Source organism: Psittacula echo, assembly GCF_963264785.1.
Source record: "Psittacula echo genome assembly, chromosome: 2".
Lineage (NCBI taxonomy): Eukaryota > Metazoa > Chordata > Aves > Psittaciformes > Psittacidae > Psittacula > Psittacula echo.
In genome coordinates, this window is record NC_137737.1 from 54,057,805 (window position 1) to 54,076,724 (window position 18,920).

The 18,920-nt window shown below is 39.3% G+C and overlaps 1 protein-coding gene across 1 annotated transcript in view; it reads left to right on the forward strand.

The window, feature by feature from the left end:
• Positions 1–18,920, forward strand: part of XYLB (xylulokinase) — a gene marked incomplete at its 3' end in the record, with an annotated part of 89,056 nt that overhangs the window by 28,544 nt on the left and 41,592 nt on the right. The gene's annotated exons all lie outside the window — the stretch shown is intronic.

Below are 18,920 nucleotides of genomic sequence, written 5' to 3' on the forward strand. Positions count from 1 at the left end.
AATAGAGAGACACTGGAACAAATCACAAGGCTTGGCAACACCACATCATAAATTTATGCCATAAAGGCTTTATTGTTATATATTTTCTTATATACTTGAAACTGCATATATTTGGGAAGGTTATTTATGGCAACAGGCAGAGATTCAAATAGATCGCGTTTAAAATACCTGTTATAGCCTTCATTCTTAGATTCTGCTCCACCTCAAGCTTGGCTTATATAGCCTAAGAAAGCTCATGGCTGAAGAGGATACTTTGCAGTCTGTAAATGTCAGGGGTTAGACAAACACCAGAGTGCAAGAGGAACTATTTAAGATATCAGACAACTCTGACACGGAAACAAATGGGTAGAAATTATCTGTAAATATGTTTAGGCTCTGTAGGACAGCCAGAAGCCTAACTAGATTTAGGATGTGGCTTAATAAGCTTTAAAAACTTTTTTTTTAATGCTGTATGTGTCTACAGTAAGAAGGAGATGAGTGTGACTGGATTGTGTTCCTCTAGTTTCCTTGGAACCTTGTATGCATTTGTTTTGTTGCATTCCAAAAGTCTTTCACCTATGTAGTAACTAACAGATGAGTTGCTTTGAAAAAGAATTGCTGTATGTAGTGTAGGCTGTATGCATCTCCTGCTTTTCCTTAGTGGTATTATTTAAATGTCATATTCTGATATTTGTGTAGTAATGACAGGCTTACATCTGCATTGTTGTGTGACAGCTCTGAAAACAGGGTGAGTTCTGAACGTGTCTGAGGGTATGGATGAGTACTGTGGGAATTACTCTTGTATAGCTAGACTTTCTCTTGTTTAATAGCTGCTGTTTTTCAGGCTGCTTCTCTGTTTCTAATGTGATTTAAAATCTTATTTATCTTTTGGGTGAAATACAGTCAGGACCCTTGTGTTTATTCAGTTACTTTTAGGCCTTGTCTACACAGGGAATTTACTTTGATTTTTCCAGGGTTCAAGCTGATTTACATTCAGAAATATAATCACAGCAGTGTAAATCTTGGCTTTTGTTGTTGTTTACACCAATGGGAGAATAGGATAATAACTACTCACAAGATCTGGAAAGTTATAGGGTAACACATATTAAATGGATCTGTAACACAAATGGAACTGACATGGTCAATCACAACAGATGTTTTGCTGTTTGTGTGGTGTTTGTGTGGTGCCATCTCAATGGTGCATGTGAGTCAGAAACCTGGCTAAGAAGTGCCCTAGCTCTGGCACCAAGGTGCTGGAAAAATCATTTTGGCAGTCATGCACTCTATTCTTGGGCCAAATGCAGTTTGGATGACTGTGATCTGAAAAGCAGCAGCATACATGGAAGAGAATTTTGTGAAGATAAATAAATAAAAATCAGCCACATATAGTTCTTGGTTATGCACTGTGAACATGACAAACATTAGATAATCCCTTAGAATTTATTTTCAGTTAATGAATATACTATCTTGCTAGGAGCAGTATTTTGAATCCTCGGTCTAGCTAGCACTGCAGTAAGAAGTGCAGTGATGCTGAAAGAGTGTCTTATATTTGCGTGTGGTTTTGTTCCCAGTTTGATATGTCTGGTTGTCTTATGCAAATTGCAAATAATAGTTTCAAACCCCCTTAAAACAGCTCTTCGGGTGCTGAAGGCATGTGCAGGGGTTTCAGTGCGCCTTGTGTGCCAGTAGAGGGCAGGGGATTCTCTCTCATGACTTTTTTTCTTTGAGGCTGGGATGTGTGTGTCAGCCTTGTTTTGAAAATGGCAGAGTCACCAGATGATCCCTAGGAGAAATGTTAAGCCCTACATTAATCGTGATTTAAGGGTTTTAAAAGTGTGTGTCACTCTGTTCTAATTGCTCTAATCTTTCTCAATCAGATTTCAGGGGAAATCATTCAGTAACACCCTGTATCCTGTTTTGCTTATGTGCTTAAGAGGTGGATAGAGGATTGTGGTCTAGAAACAAACAAGTGAAGTTTGGTCTGTCCCTATTGTTTACATCCTCCGATTCAGAGATTCATGCAGATAAGGTGAAGGTTTGCTGTTCTGGCTTTATTTTCCTGAATTTTGATTGTATCGTAAACAACTGCTGTTGTGTTACTTCCTTTTTCTGCTTGCAGCCATCCCCTTTTGAAAGCCAAACTCAGGACTGGATTTCAGAGGCTGGTCATACAGACATGCTTTGCTGCATGGTTTGGGGACTCTCTGAAGTCAAAACCATGCTAACTTTATAGAGAAATGACAGTGTCTGCAGCTTACTGACACAGGTGATCGCAGCAGCTATAAAGCTGTCACTGGTTGAGACTGATCTGCCAGTATATACTTTAATAACCTTGCTGGTCACTTCAGAGTTGCTTCTATTCCTGACCAAGCACTATTAAAGTTCATCCTAAAATTGACACTGACTGGAGAATGTTGCAATGGTCCTTGCTTGGACCTAGTGAAGCTATCCTTTAAAGATCCACAAAAGTGATTATTCTTGGGAGCAAAATCTACCTCCAGGCCCACTGGTGAGTGAAGTAAATATTGCCATGATGTATGTTATGTGTGCTGAAGGAAGCAGCACACAGGTATGGGTTCTGGTGTTGATCACACATGTAGTCAATAGATATGTAAGTGATGTGCTGGTCTTCAGTGTAGAAACCTTTGTGTCAATGGTAATCTCAGCACTAAGTCTATATGTACTGGGTCCTGTGTGTGCTAGAGTTGTGTTAAACAAGGTTTTTGTGGGATGTCAGCATCAGTTAATAAATCCTGCCTTGTAGGTGGCTGGTTATCTGGGGTGGGGTCTGTGTTGAAGCTGTTAACTTTGAACAAGGCTTTCTGCCTTCACCTTGTACCTGTCAGTGAGTTCATATACTCCAGTTTCTCTGGATGTGCTCTTTGTGTCACATTTATACCTTTAGGAATCTGATTCTGACACCTAACTGTGGTTAGATGGGTAGAAGGTGCCACATTTTACAAGCATGATCTTTGTCCATAAAATCCCTTGTCTGTGTTTATTGTGTAATTTACAGCTTCTTGCATACATAAATCCATCCCTCACAAATAATGTTGGTGCCCTGAATTCTACTGACTGTACTTGGTGCTTAAGTCCTGGCTGGAGTGACACAAACATGCCCGTGGCTTTGCACTGGTGTAAGAATGAGCCAGTTTTTTCCCTTAAGTGCAATATGTTACCAGTGTTTCAAATATGTGAAAGTACATCTTCTGATCAAATATATGATGAGACGCATTCTTAAACAAAACAGCAGTCCTGCAGTGCTAGGGAGAAATTGGAAATGTCAAAGCATGCTGGGCTTGACATCTCCGTGATTAGAGGGGGAACTTACATTTTCTGAAGAACTCAGTCTAAGATTGCATGAGGGCAAATTCAAAGGTGCCCAATTTCTTTTTTCTTCAGGTGGCGTTTTCTTCTGATTTTCTTTCCAGCAGGCTGAAGATAGTAGTAATGTGTGGCACTTTGTCTGCAGGGAAGGTGGTCTGATGGAGCAAGGGGAGCTCAAAAAATATCGGTTAGTATAACATGGAGTGATTGATTTTCTTTGTTCATGATGTCATGCAGAATCACAGAACCCGAAGGGGAGGCGTGGGGCTGTCAATTCAGAGCAAAGTGTTGGTCCATTGGAGGATGAACTGGCTTTCCAGTTTGGCAAAGCTAGATGGCACTGGTCTTCGGGACACTCTGGAGATGGCTTTGTGTCAGGCTACGAGACAGGTTTTTCTGCTGGTCGTTGTCTTTGACTGACTTCAGTGATTGTAGTCTCCATAGTCTTATGAAATATCAAGAATGTTGGGGTACTTGTTCTATCAGTTGCCCTTACCTTCACCACTAAGTGTGCTTCTACTCCAGTTGTAGCAGTGTTCTGGCTGAAAACCGTGAGTGAGGCCATTTTGTAGTTGCATACAGATTAAATTGATGTTTATGCCCTGCGGGATTTAAATTTCTTAGAGAAATCAATACTAAAATGTTGTGTTGGCTTCGTGCTTGTCTCTTGCTGTTTGCTGCTAAGAGTGCTGATGTTGTTTCAGCAGCATGAGGGTGATGGCTTTGTTAGGGGCCTTTTGCTTCAGCAAGTGAATGAAAACAGTTTAAAAATAATTAGAGGACAGAGCCCTTGGTGAGAGGTTGAAGTCCTTTGTTTACAGTAATAGTGAATAGTGGTAGCGGTCAGATTGGAACATGTATGAATAGTGATGGGGCAGAGAGTACTGCTTGGCATGCAGTACAAACAGACCGTAAGTATGCCTTGCCATTAGATCTTGAGCCTATATTTTTGAGGGAGGAGTGTTGGCTTAAGAAGGACTTTCAAATTCATCAAAGTCAGGATCTTCCTCCCAGATAAGCTAGTGATTCTGCTGCAGAGGATATTTGTATTTTCTGATGAAAGTTCTGGCTGATAAAAGTGCCAGTGTGAGATGGGCAATACCTTGCCAAGAACTTGACTGTATCCCCTCTTATTTTCTACAGAGCATCAGACTTGTATCACGTAGCAGAGCCTTCCAGGCACGATCAAGCAAGGCTTGGTTTTAAGCCAGTGATCTGGAGTGAAAGGTTGGTTAGCTCATTACCAATTCCCTGACCAAGTATTTTGCAAAGAAGAGCTTTTTTATTATTACTTGGCTCTGGAGAGCCAAGAGTATTAGTTTAACTAATTTTAAAAAGGGTTAGATAAAATGTCTCTGGAGGAAATGACCTAATGTACTAAAAGGAAGCTGCATACGTGCTCTAGAATTTTTCATGCAGTGGCTATTGTCTTACTTTTATTTTGTTTTATTGTTGTTATACATATACAGGAAACACAGTGAAGACAGAAAATCTGAAGAGTTAATAAAAAGATTGGAAGAGGTACTATCTGTCTTTCATTTCTGACACAATGATAAAATGTTGTCATTGTTTGAACAATCACTTTTAATGTTTGGTCAGCAAAAGACCAAGTATGTAAATGGTTCAATTCCTGTGCCCTAATGTTAGGAGGGATTGTTTATGACTGTTTCAGTGATGTACTGTTCAAGCAGTACTCAGAAAAATAGTCGAGCTGTCAGTTGGCTGGTTTTGTTAGAGCTTCATGGATTTTTAGAAGCTGGGGACTTGGCCATCAGTTATCTAATAAATCTTTTATCAGTTGTGTTTTTAGGACTGATCTAGTTTTAAATCCAATTAGGTTAGGGAAGGAATGACATGATTGCAGTCTATAAGTACCTTCTTGGGGAAAGGAAACTAGGTAGTATAGGACTCCTGAGCCTTACAGACAGGAACACTATGGTTCAATAACTGAAAGCAGGCAAACCTCGAATGACAAGCAAGGTGCAGATTTTTAACAGAAACTGAAATAAAACAGTGCAGCAATTGACAGGGTATAGTGAACTCTTTAGCACTGGAAGTTTTATGAACAAGGTTTGGTTTTTTTCCTAAATACAAGTGCTCTGATCCAAAGAGATTGTTCATGTTATAGAAGGGTGAGTCAAAAGGATCAAAGTGGTCCATTCTGTCTCAGACACATGGGAATCTGTAAGAGATGCCATTGCTAGGAAGCTCATCTGATTCACAGCTATATATACATTGCTTTGTAATAATCATTTATACCAATAGCAGCTGCTGGTATCACTGTAAATGATCCCGTGTTTTTACATTCTGCTTGTAAAATACTACGTCTACCTTAGCTGACACTTAGTTAGATGATACCTATTTATTACTTTAAATCTTTCTTCGGTGTCTTTCTGTGTTTTCATTTTTGTTGCTCAAATGTGACAGGTCTGATAGTGAACTCCATTCAGCTCTCCCAAGAATCCCTAGTCTCTCCAGCTGTCTTTCCTTTTTTCTAGCTTAAGGTTATTCAGCTGCTCTTACACATCTCATGTTATGTATCACTTCTGAGCACTAAGTGTTTCCATGCTTTCAGCTGCATCAATCCACACTTGAGATTTTTCAGTGTTAACAGGGATTCTACAAGACAAGTCATTCTTTCCTGACCTACTCTATTTGCCTGCATGTACAGTGATTTTTAGCTCTGTTTTCTGCATGAGATTAAGCAAGTCTGAGTTGTTTTAAAATGAATTTAAATATCTAAAGTGTTGGTTCCATACAGACTTTGATTTCTAGAGGACAGCTTCTCAGTGCTTGCTCAGATTATCTCAGGAGAAAAATAACAAACCACATGCATTTATTAAGTAAAAACATAGTAAAAGCTCACATGTCTGTGGGCAAGGGGAATTCTGCATTCTAGTTGTGTAACTTCAATTCTCTTTAGACATGAAAGGATTAATTTGGGCAGATTTTTTTTTTTTATTTTTTTTTTTATTTCTGGCCCATGGTTTTCAGGAATGCATGTAAATGGTATTCTTTTTTTCTGCCTTTAAAATACAATGTTACTTAGCCTGTACATGGTGTGTCTAACTTATGCACTTGCAAAGGTGTGCATGGTGCATGTAAAGTGACATGTCTCAGCCTCGAGGCTTTCACAATGTCGTTTCAGTCCAGGTGTAAAGGGTGGCAGAGGATGGGAAGTTCATGAAAAATAAGCTTCAAGTGCTGTATGTGCTTCTGAAGTTCTTGCTCTGAAACGAGTACCAACAGAAATATTTTAGGTTTGCACTTGGAGGCTGTAATTTATGATCAGTGACAGGACTGACCCAAAGAAGGATGAAATTCCTGATCACGGCTTCCAGACAGTGATATCATTTTTCTCTTTGATGGTTGAAAGGCTGGACTTGAGTTTCTTACAGTGGCCTTCAGCTCATCAGTGATATTCCTACTTGGAAAATCTAGAGAGTGTACGGAAGAACACAAAGAAAAAGTTTGCTTGAAACTGAAATTGTCTTCTTCCAACTGCACTTACAGTGATTGTACAGCATCAGACAGACTTAAAGTAAAACTAAACTCAGGTGTACCTGCTGAGCATTGTACATCAATTACTACTCAAGTAGAGAGTGAGTTTGAAAATGGCCACTTCTCTACCACTTATGTTGGTTTTAAAGTATTTGTCTTCCATTTGACAATATTTAAACTTAAGAAATTTCTGAAAACTGGAAATTTGAAATTAAAAATAGAGTATGTATATACATACAAAGGGAGGTTTTGTGATGTTTTTATTTTTGATAGTGTCTCAAAGTGAAATACTTTAGAGGATACCTCTATGGCAGATAGCTGCACTTGTAAATCTTTATCTAAAATGTTACTAAAGCGTGACTTAACTCTCAGTGTTTCACCTCTGGGTGTGCCTATCTCAGTTGATTCTTCTGAAATGCATAATTATTAGCCATTTTCAGAAGTTCTGCTAGATTAAAGTTCAGTTAGGCATGGTTTGTAGAAAACAGCTAGCATATTTATAAAACATAAATCTGTGTGCTTTTGTATTTCCACTTTTGCAGCAACACTAAGTGGAAGGAATGGCTGCATAGGAATTTGAATGAGCTGAATGCTCTCTCAAAAACTCTACTAGAAGGTGTTTGCTGTGGGCAAACACGCAGTATTGAATTCTTTCTTTTTACAAGGCAACAATGTAACCCAAGATAACAATTCTAAACAGTGTGTATTCATTATAGAAGTAGAAGCAAATGCCAGTATTATTTTGGAAGACAAATGAACTGACTTCGAAATATGCTTGATTTCCTTAGCCTAAAGTTGGTAGCCAAAGTTTCAGTGTACTTATCTATCTAGTCAACATACTTCATCATTGACAGCAACTTTCTTCACTTTTATGTGTTTTCATGTCACGTTTTCAATACATTAAGATCACTTTTGTTACATTTCAAATATTGACTTTGCTGGTAGTTTGGATCCTAGGGGTATTCATGTGCTAAAAGAATGCTCCTGGGAACTCTATTCCAGCACATCCTTGGCTGACTTCTCTGTGTTTCCAGCATTGGGTCACTCAGTTCCTTCTCTCACCATTGGTAGTATCTATTACCAAACAGGTAAATGTCAGTATTTATCTGTACATAGCCATTTGCATGTGTGCATCTCAAGAAGTAAGTATGGAGAGCTGGAGGGCACTCGGCATTGTTTCAAATTGGCAAAGTATTTCTATGCTGTAGGTGGCCAACTTAAAACATACGAAACAGCAGAAAATAATGTCATATATTGGCCTGTGTAGCAGCAGCACTGTGAACAGCATTGGAATTAAGGTGGTCACAGAGCTGGAGGGATGTTGAACGATATTTTCAAAAGCATTCACTCTCTTCACTCAAGGTGCTCTTGATCTTTTCCCTCTGTGTTTATTCTGGTCAAAAATGAACTTTTTGTTATTTTGAAGTGGTTCTAATTATAATGGTAATACAAATGTACAAGTGGAGAGCTGCTTGAGTAATCTCTTCAAATTAAGTGCACTTCTAGTAAAATGATTTAAGTTTACCTGCAAGTGAACACTTGTGCTGCAGAGAAAGTGATACAAAGCTTGATGTGTCATACCTAATTTTTATCTGTGAACATAGAAGCCTGGTACCCACTGAAATGCAGGTGAACATCTGAAGCTGTTGTTTATGAGTATGATACATTAGAATAAAAAATCGCTGGCAACCACTCAGGATTTAGTAGCTTCTTGTTTATTTTGTTTTTTAAATTCCTTTTTTATTCATTAGAGTTATTAAATTATTTCAAGTACATTCGCAGCTATGAACTTTGATACAGGTCAGGGCAGATTTTAGGTGCTATCTAGGCTGTTACTTAAAGTGTAATCACTGCAAGGGCATTCCTGTTGATTTCAGTGCTGCCATTTGCGTGAATCCGTGTATCCTGGGCTGCATCAAAAGGAGCGTGACCAGCAGGTCGAAGGAGGTGATCCTGCCCCTCTACTCTGCTCTCGTGAGACCTCACTTGGAGTATTGTGTGCAGTTCTGGTGTCCTCAACATAAAAAGGACATGGAACTGTTGGCACCAGTCCACAGGAGGGCCATGAGGATGATCAGGGGACTGGAGCACCTCCTGTATGAAGATAGGCTGAGAAAGTTGGGGCTGTTCAGCCTGGAGAAGAGAAGGCTGCGTGGAGACCTCATAGCAGCCTTCCAGTATCTGAAGGGGGGCTATAGGGATGCTGGGGATGGACTTTTCATTAGGGACTGTAGTGATAGGACAAGGAGTAACGGGTTCAAACTTAAACAGGGGAAGTTTAGAGTGGATATAAGGAAGAAATTCTTTACTGTGAGGGTGGTGAGGCACTGGAATGGGTTGCCCAGGGAAGTTGTGAATGCTCCATCCCTGGCTGTGTTCAAGGCCAGGTTGGACAAAGCCTTGGGTGACCTGATTTAGTGTGAGGTGTGCCTGCCCATGGCAGGGGGGTTGAAACTAGATGATCTTAAGGTCCTTTCCAACCCTAGCTATTCTCATAAGGGTTAATCATGAGAACCAGGAGAGTGTAAGACTATAACCCTAATTTCCATCCCCTTGTATATGCTTGAAAATGGGTTAGATCACTCCTCAGATGCCTGACCATTGAACTGTTCTCATTTTAACCAAGGGATAAAACTGTGAGCAGTTCCAGTTTGAAGAGGCCTCAGACAAACTTCTGTTGCCTACCTCCCTTATACCTCCTTTCTGTCTGGCCTGATGGCACATCCTATACCCCAAAATCAGCTGCACATTCCAGCAGACTACAAAAGCAAAAGTACATTGAGGGCTGAGGTAGGATGTGTTGTATTCTACTGGTTAAAACAAGAAAGTTACATATATGTATATATTTATACACACTCACACTATATATATATTACAAATAACTATATTGTACAAATAACTTTTCTATTTCATTTAGAGGATGGGAGGCAAGACTAGAAATTCACAGAACCTTTTGGTTATTATAACTGACATTTCTGAAATGAAATATTTTCTCTGAGTAATCACTCATGTGCAAGTGACTGCTATGTGTGGAGATGCAGAAAATGTCTTGTAAAACTATTGTGGCTTGGGTAACTCGTGTGTCTGATGCTTAGGAGCAATACCACAAAGGTATGAGAAAAGTGATCTAATGAATAGTGTATGCCTAAACAGCTCCAGATAAAAGGTTCAAAGAACAATTATCTCAGTTGCATGTAATGTTTTAAAAACAGCTTAATCCATTTTCCTGCCCTTTTTGTGCTTTTCCTCTAAATAGCTCTAATGTATAATAATTAATTGCTTAAAATAATACCAATAAATCTAACAAGGTTTGTCTAAAGCTTGGCTGCACAGAGGAAACTTCATGTTTGTTTCAGTGTGAGAGGAAAAAATCATTTACTGAAAAATATTAAGAAAGCTCATATTAATTTAGATGGAACTTAATGAAATCTTTAATGGCTTTTTAAAATTATTTTCCTTAGATTTTAATTTAAATTAAATCATTGCTATTGTTAAATTAGTTAAACACTAAATTAAGAAATGCAAATGAAGTAAGCCCAAAATCCAATATGGTTATTGTTTTTATTGATATATGTAGGCTAGTGATGCGGAGCAAATTCCAATTATATCTGATCTGTTATTTGCAGTACAAGTTCCTGACTCTTCATTAAGTGTAATACATTAGATAAATGCTTTGCTCAATAAGAGCTTGGAAAATACCAGTATTACAATAAACCACTTGCTGCTTTTGCCTCTTTGTTTGGGCTTTTAGCGCTGCCTGTAATGCAGGCTTTCTAGTTTAATGTTTTAAATTGCTGTCCAGTTGTGATCATCAGAGAAAGATAAATGTAAACTTTAGGTAGCATAGTCACAGGAGGCCTGGAAGCGAGGGAGAGTTGCTAAAGGCAACTCCATTACATACATGAGTTCACCTGAATAAATGTTCAGTGGCTTCTGCTATGCTAACTGTAAATACTAGTAGCTAGCGAGGAAAATGCTAGTTTCACATGATGTATCTCCCTATATGATTAAAACATCCAAAATAAATGGAGTGTGTCTTCAAGTACCAGAACTTAATTTATCCAAGTTGTTCTGTATCTGTTGGTTTATATTTTGTAAAGTGCAATATCCTAAACTGACTAAAATAAGTAGAAATCTAGGTAGGAAAGAGGAAAATGTATGTGCCATTTTGAGCTTGTCTGCTTTGTGCACAACCAAGGTACTTGTCTGTATAAAAGCTCCTTTTTGATTTTTAAGCTACTTTTTCCTCCAGAAGCCATTCAGGAAGGCAAAATTGAGCAAACTAGATGCCAAACCTGCCCATAGCTGCCGTGTGACAGTCCCAAGTGGAGAGAGGACACCCTAACCAAGGGTACACCTTGCTGCATGGCTGGCCCAGCACAGCTATGGACAAGCCAGGCACACCTGGGGGGTACCATGTTCCTGAGCTGTGGCTGGTTTTTGCCTGTGCTGCTGTATCCGGCAGTAGCAGCTTCATAATCATCCATGTGAATAAAACTGATTTGACTTCAGTCATGGTTAATCTTTTCCTGGCAGGATAAATGTTGCAATTGATGTGATGGAGCCTTGTGAGGTAATTACTGTTCTGTTTTAACCTAATGTAGTGGGCATAGCAAGTGTATCCAAAGTGCAGGCTGGGTCTGGGAGATGGGATTCCAGTGCTGTGGTTAAGTCATTTGTGATGTCTAAGTCTACAGGGGGAGTATTTGGCAGAGCTGAGACAAGACATTGACACCCCTTTAGTGTGGGTGTCAGCCTTCTCACCCTATGCCCAGAGAAACTTCTGCCCATTCTACTCTAAATAGTGCAAACCAGTCCTTTTCCATTCTCTCTCTCTCTCTGTCCTCCTCTTTCATTTTCCCTGAGTTCTGGATCAGCCTTCATCTAGAGTAATTCAGAATGGTTCTGTGGAGACACTGAAAGAGACTGTAATGTTTTATTACTGGAACAAGTGAAAAAAAGCCCTCTTTTCTGCATCATCATGAGAACCTCATGGTGTTTGCCATCTTGCTTTGTTTCACATGTTTGACTGCTTAGTAACTGCTACCATACAGTTAGCAAAATGCTTCCCTTTCTTGATGCTTCCCTCCCATGCCTGTTGTTGCACAAATCCTTGGAGTGTGGCTCCAGAAAGTCTCCCTGAAACGCTCTCCTCTGACAGTGTAGTCTGTTTGTGCTACTCCATGCCCATGGTCATCAGAATCCCTATTCTGTGCCTGGGCTAAAAATGAGACCGTTCTAGCTCAACACCTCCTCCACTTCCATATGTTGTACTGCATTTGTTGCTGAGGGTGATGCCAGCTATTGAGTGCCTCCTTGCATTGGTGGCAAGGAGGCAAGATGATGAGTTTCTGGGTTGCAGACAGAGATCTTTACCTTGCAGGAAATATTTTGGGGTTTTGAGGCGGTCATTGCTTGGGCTTCTCCTCTGTAAGATTTTTGAAAATGCTCTTACATGGATGTTTTCAGGTGCTTCTTCCAAACTTACGGGTCTTTTTGCCGCACTGTGGTCAGAGGATAACTAGACTTCCAGAATGGTACTGTGGCCATTGAGCACCATGTTGCAATGGCATCATCTTGTACTTGCTTAACTGTATTGAATGTATGGCAGTGCAGCAATCTGCAAAGAATGAGGTCTCTGCATCCAGGAAGAGCAAACAGTGGGTTGTTTTCAATGCATGCTAGTTAAATGGGAATCAATTATGGAGAAGTCCTGGCAGCACTGACATGGAGGAAAGGTGGATTGGTATTGAACTCTAATGTTTGACCATGCTGCATAGTAGAAGCTTGTTTCCTCCTGCAAAACAGACTGGTTTCAGGTAGAGTAGTGTGTAGGTTATGACCCAGCCCAGGCAATGAAGTCGGTATAAATAAAAGTACAGGTATTATGAATAGTGAGGATAAGTAGTGCTGGATTAGAATATAAATCTTAAGCAGGATTAAGCCACAGCAAATATGTACCTATGGAGCAGAATGTGCTTTCTGAATAGGGAACAAGCTAGGTAAACAGATTTCATAATTTCAGAGGAAGCTCTGCCTCAGTTTGTAAGTGATCATGCCCTTTTATACTCCAAGGAGAATTCGTATTGCACCAAAGATGAAGGTTTTCCTTGGCATCATATTTGTTTGTTGGCCCAGGACTGAGAAAAACTTGCTGCAGGATTTGTGTAGGATTCACTTGCCCCATCTGAAATTCTGTCAGGGCTGAAATGAAATGTGAGCAAGAGGAAGAACCATGTAATGGTACATGCTCATTTGTTTTCACATGAATACATTAGAACAAAATCTCACTTTCATGAATCAGCATTTCCTTTGTCAATAACTTTCAATATTAAACAGTGAGGTGACACCAGGATTACATTGGAGAAAAAGTAAACTAAACTGTGACAGAAGATTCTTGAGGGTAAATTGACATCTCAGATCTTGATTCACGGTTCAGCTACAGAACAGGACGAGAATAACTATTTCCTTCCCACTATGTTTAAAATTGTTTTGTAACTGAGAGATAAAAAGGACATTTCCAGATCCTTAGTGGATACCAGCTCATTCAAATCCCACGCTATATTGAGAAAAGATTCCTTTACTCCATTTCATGTTTTCTGAAAATTGTAATGCTCATTCAGTTCGTCAAGATATGGAGCAAATAGTTGTGCACTTTCGTTGTTGCTAGCAAGAAAATAGCTGATGTTTTATTATCCTCATGTGCTGAAATGTCATATTCTTCAGCCGAAGTGCAGTGGTTCCTCCTCTTCATTCTTACCAAATCCATTTTCCACACATTAACCTCTTCCTGACCTAGTGCCACTCATGCACAAAAAGCCCAAGTGCTTCTAGGTTGCAAGCGTAGCAGTTGTCTAATATGTTAGTCTTGACAAGGATTCAAAGGAAATACACAAATTTATGAGTATTATCAATTTTAATAAATAATCCTGGGGAAGTTATTTTGGAATGCTTATTCTAGTGAAAAGGCTGTCATTAAATCTTCTGAGACTGCTGTTTAAATTACATAGGTGTCCTGCTACTCTGATCTTAGTGGTAGAAATTATTCTACCTTGGGACACACTTGGTTCATATCCATAAGTATCCGTGGGTTTCAATAAATACAAGTACATGGCACTTCCTTGACACGTCAGTTTAGCACCTCCTTCCTCATGCTTATTTATGTAAGTCTTCTAAACTCTTAAAAAAAAAGTTTCCTGTGTTCTGCCACTTGGCATTGCCAGCTCAGTCCTGAAATGCTTCTATTGCCTTTAGGAGTTCACAGAAAATTTAGAAGGCAAACAAAAAACAAGAGAGGACACACTTTCTGCAGGATCAGTGGTGGAAATTGCCATTGCTTCTCTATTTGTAGAACAGATTCTGCACAGACAGCAGTGAAAGCTTCCCTATCCTTCAATCCCAGTTCTGATTTAAGAAAGCACCTTCAGAAGAAAATGTATGTATTTTTATATAAATGGGCTTTATCTTTAGTCTGGCCATTTTTTTTTTTCTCCCTAGATTTAAATACAGACATTATTGTCTCATTGACTTGTTGATGCTAGTGATGCTACTTGTGTTTAAGCATGTTCTGAAGCGATTTCTTAAGTCCTTAGCTTTAATTTTTCACCTCGTGCTCAAAGCCAGCAAGAAAACTGAGTTGTGTAATTTGTGACCTAGTGTGTGCTTAGCAATACCTGGCAGGAATCCTTTAAACAGGGGCATGTGGCTTGGGCCCAGTTTCTCAGAACAGAGAGCTATTAGTGGAGATACCTTCAGTGTGTTAGTTGCTGTGACTATAAACACTGAGAAAGGTCTTATGATATAATGAGAAAAAGCCAAAGAGATGAGCTGTGCATCACACAACTTCATCCAATGTTCATCTAATCCTGTCTTCTGCAGTCAACTCTCTCTCCAGGCTTATTCTCTGATATGATGATGAGAAGCTCATGCTTGTGACTTGAATAAATCACATAAGTTGCATGTTAAACAGAGGAATGGTATGTTGGGAGCCTCATCAAATTCAACAAGGAAAAATGTCAAGTCTTGCACCTGGGGCACATAAACTTCCTGTGTTGATAAGAATCAGAGAGGGAAGCTCTCCTGAAATGGACGTGGGAGGTCTAGCTAAAAATGAGCCAGCAGTGTATCTATGCAGCAAGGAAGGCTGACATCATACGGGCTGTAGCAAGAGGAGAATAGCCAGGCAACTGAAGGAGATAAATTACTGTTCTTTCTTCAGCAGTCCTTTAGATCAGATCTGGAGTACTATGCCCATTTGGGACCCCCTAATGTAAGAAACACACTGACAAACTGGGCCAAGTGCAGTGAAGAAGCCACCAAGGTGCTTGGGGGCTGGAGGACCTGTTCTGATCAGGGAGGCTGGGGGTGCTCGGCTGTTCAGCCTGGAGAAGAGGAGACTTTAGAAGAGACCTAATGGTGGCCTGTTGAGGTGCTCTTTGGTGAGGTATCCAGCAGAGGATTGTGAGACCGTGTCCATAAATCGATAGTTTCTAATGGGACGTACAAAAGATAAGAAGTTTTTCACAGGGAGGAGTATAAATATAAAGCATTTTATTAGTGGGTTCTTGGTAACTGAAGGTCTTGAAACCTTGTCTCAGAAATGCGAAAAGACAAGGCTAATTTTATGTTGCTCTCCTTCTGAATAAAGTTGGTGTATTGACCTAGTTCTGTCACTCTGCAGCCACAAGCCAATTGGATCCTTCAGCTGCCACCTCCTCTCATTTTGCCTCGTTTGGACAGATAGAACTAATTACAGTAGGTACTCTATCCAAATTTTTACAGATTAATTTACAGCATGATGAACAGTCAGTGATGGAGATGCAACCAAGAAAGTGAGGGATGCTCTGACCTTGTCACTCAGATGGATGTGGAGACATACTGCTTTTTTCCCAGATGGCTCTTGAGTTTTACAGAAAGTCAGTGACATGTTTAATTACTTCTGACAAACAGAGAATGCTTTCTCTTTTAGCTGTATTGTGTTATGCCCTTCATGACAGTGGAAGAAGGTGAAGCAGCATCTTGACCAGCCACCCATAGAGTAGAATATTATGGACTGAAAGTCTTGGGGTTGAAGTACAGGCTTTCAGCTCCCACTGACTCTTGGTGCTGTAAGGATTAGAAATGGTCGTGCAAGAAATTGCTTTAGGTACCTGTGAGATCAATGAAACTTCAATGCATGCCTAAATAATGTTCTGCAGAGATGTTTTTTCAGCAATCAAGATGTAGCTTACATGCTCTATGACATCTGGTAACTTTCGCGAAACAGAGAAGATTAATTTGAAATTGCATTAATGTGTAGTAGAACAGGGCAAGATTGTTGCAGTCTTCAGAATTATGATAACTATAATTAGGGTTGTCAGACTTTTATCTTCTCGTGAGTTTTGAAACAAACACATTGTGTGTGTGGGGAATGGATATACTTGGAAATTTCGAGCTGATGCAATCAGATGTCTGTTTGCAACAGTTGAAGGTGCCTTATTGGTTGGCTTGATGGTGAATATTTTAAACACTCAGTGTAAAATGCTTTCATGTATTTTGTGAAAAGAAAAATGTGGTGGGTGTGTCTTCCCCGCTGAGCATTCTTTTGGACCACCTCTGGGTTGACCTGATTTACAGGCTTTCATTCAAAAGTGGCAGAGAATTAAGGGGAAATTCTTCCAATAGTGCTTAAGGCTGAAATAGTTTTGCTGCTGTTGGTGAAGGTAAGAATGGTTATCCTGAGTCAGGCCAAAGGGCCAGCTAGGCTAGAATCTTCTGACAGTGGCCAGTCTCTAATACAGAAGTAAGGCTTGAACGACTATTATATCCTCCCAGCTTCCACCAGTATGCAGTTTAGCAACTTCCTGAGCCGCAGGATTTTTATTTAACAGTGTTGACTGACGTTTTCCCATGAACTTCTCTAATCACTTTTTAAAAGCATGTAGGTTTTTGGCACCCATAGTGTCCTGTAGCACAGAGCATTTCATCTGAGCTATGCATTGTGTGAGAAGTTCCTGGTTTTTGTTTATATTGAGCATGTCACCTGATAATTCCATTTGCTCTTCAATAGGTTTTGTACTATGAGAAACAGTGAATAATTATTCTGTATTTATCATCTTCTTGACTGCCTGTGCTCTGCTGGCCTCCCCCTGGTATTGTCTTAGCTATTTCTTTTCTTGGCTGAAGAATTGTAATCAAGACTTAGTCATGTCTCATTGGAAGCTGTCCCACGCCTTTGATCAGCCTTGTTGTGCCTCTATGTATTGTTTCCATTTTTACTATGTTCTTTTCATGACGTAGAACCAGTACTACACTGAATATTCAAACAAATACTAACCTTTTATTTAAAAGGTAGCATAATACTATTTCTGGTTTTATTCTTTTAATACAATTTTTAATGCCCTTGTTTTTTCAATTTTTAGTATTTATCTAATATTTTCATGAAATTATTAAAACTTACCATGCTTTACTCAAAAATAATAAATACTTAGAGCATGATGGATATGTAAATTTAGATTTGTTCTTTCTGTGTACATTACTTTGTACTAATCAACATTGAATTTCATCTGCCATTTTGTTTCTTATCCTATCTCTCATAAGAAAATTCTGTAACTCCTCAGGGCAGGGCTGGCTTTGTTGTCTCATTCTTTGCCCTTCCCCTGTTACTTGTGACCTTTCACTAGTGGCTGTAAAAAGCGATCACTTAGTCCTACTGTTTTTTTTTCATGTCTTTTAAAAAGAGATCATTAATGCGTAAGACCAGTTCCATTCTGTCCTGTGGCAGCTGCCTTTCTGCAAAAAAATTTTGGTGAAGAACCCTGTTAGAAAAAGTTGCTGGAAATCCATGTTTATGCTTGTGTAAAGCAAGTTGTTGGAGACTCCTGTTTCAGGACTTTAGGCAAGATGTATTTTCTCCAGTTATCATTTGAACAACTTGGCACTTCGTTTATACACAACATGTTCTAAGCATCATCCCATGCTGACAACTCAGTCTGGGACAGGCTCTCCAACACATCCCAAATTAAGACCTCCTTCATACATTGTCCTTGAACTATCTTGGTGTTAGTTAAGAGAATTCTAGGCTTTTGACTGCTGCCTTTAATGTCTTTTTAATGTGTTTTCTCCTTATGTTATTCTACTTTGCTGAAATTATGTGTTTTCACTTGGATTGATGGTTTATTTTTATTGATTGGCCCTTCATAGACTGATTTATCTTAATAGAATCATAGAATATTTTGGTGTGGAAGGGACCCTTAGAAGTCATTTAACCTGCAGTATGCAGGGACATCTTCAACTAGATCAGATTGCTCAGTACCCATCCTGTCTTGACCTTGAATGTTTCCAGGAATGGGGCATCTACCATATCTCTGGGCAATCTGTACCAATGCTTCAGCACCCACACTGTTAAAAATGTCTTCCTTAAACCTAGGCTGAATCTACCTTATTTTAGTTTAAAGCCATTACCCCTTGCTCAATTGCAACAGGCCCTACTAAAAAGTCTGTCCCCATCTTTCTTATAAGCTGTCCTTTGATTACTGAAAGGCTTCAGTAAGGTCTCCCCACAGCCTTCTCTCCTCCAGGCTAACAACCTCAACTCAGTTCTTCATGGCAACTATTACAGAGTGCTTATTCAGTAGTAACTTTCTGAACCCCCATGTGTTTTGTGCTTAAGATAAGCCAGGTCAGGAGTTGCTGCTCTTTTTGGTTTGTTTTTTTTTTTTTTTTTGTAGAGTTCTATTAAAGTTGTAGCATAAGCATATGCAAGTATGGTGTTTATTCTAACTCATACAAGGATAACTGTATTATTTAATTGTTACTGTGTTGTCTGTCCAGGTGGTCTCTCCAATCTCTTTGTGTGTTTTAGTCACTGTTGTCATTCTGGGCAGTGGCCTGTTTTATGTCCCCAATATTGATGTGGTATTCAAACCATATGAGTTATGTTAGAAGTTGGTACAGTTAACTGTTTGCTCTGACTTCAGGTTTTTATTAATGTATAGCAACACTCACTGCTGTGGTTTTCCAATGTCTTTGCAACATAATTTGTTATTTTATTATACAGCATGTAATGATTGCCTTTCACCAGTAAGCTGCTTCTGTCAATATCCTTATTGAAAACTAGGTATTTTAAGGTTTTA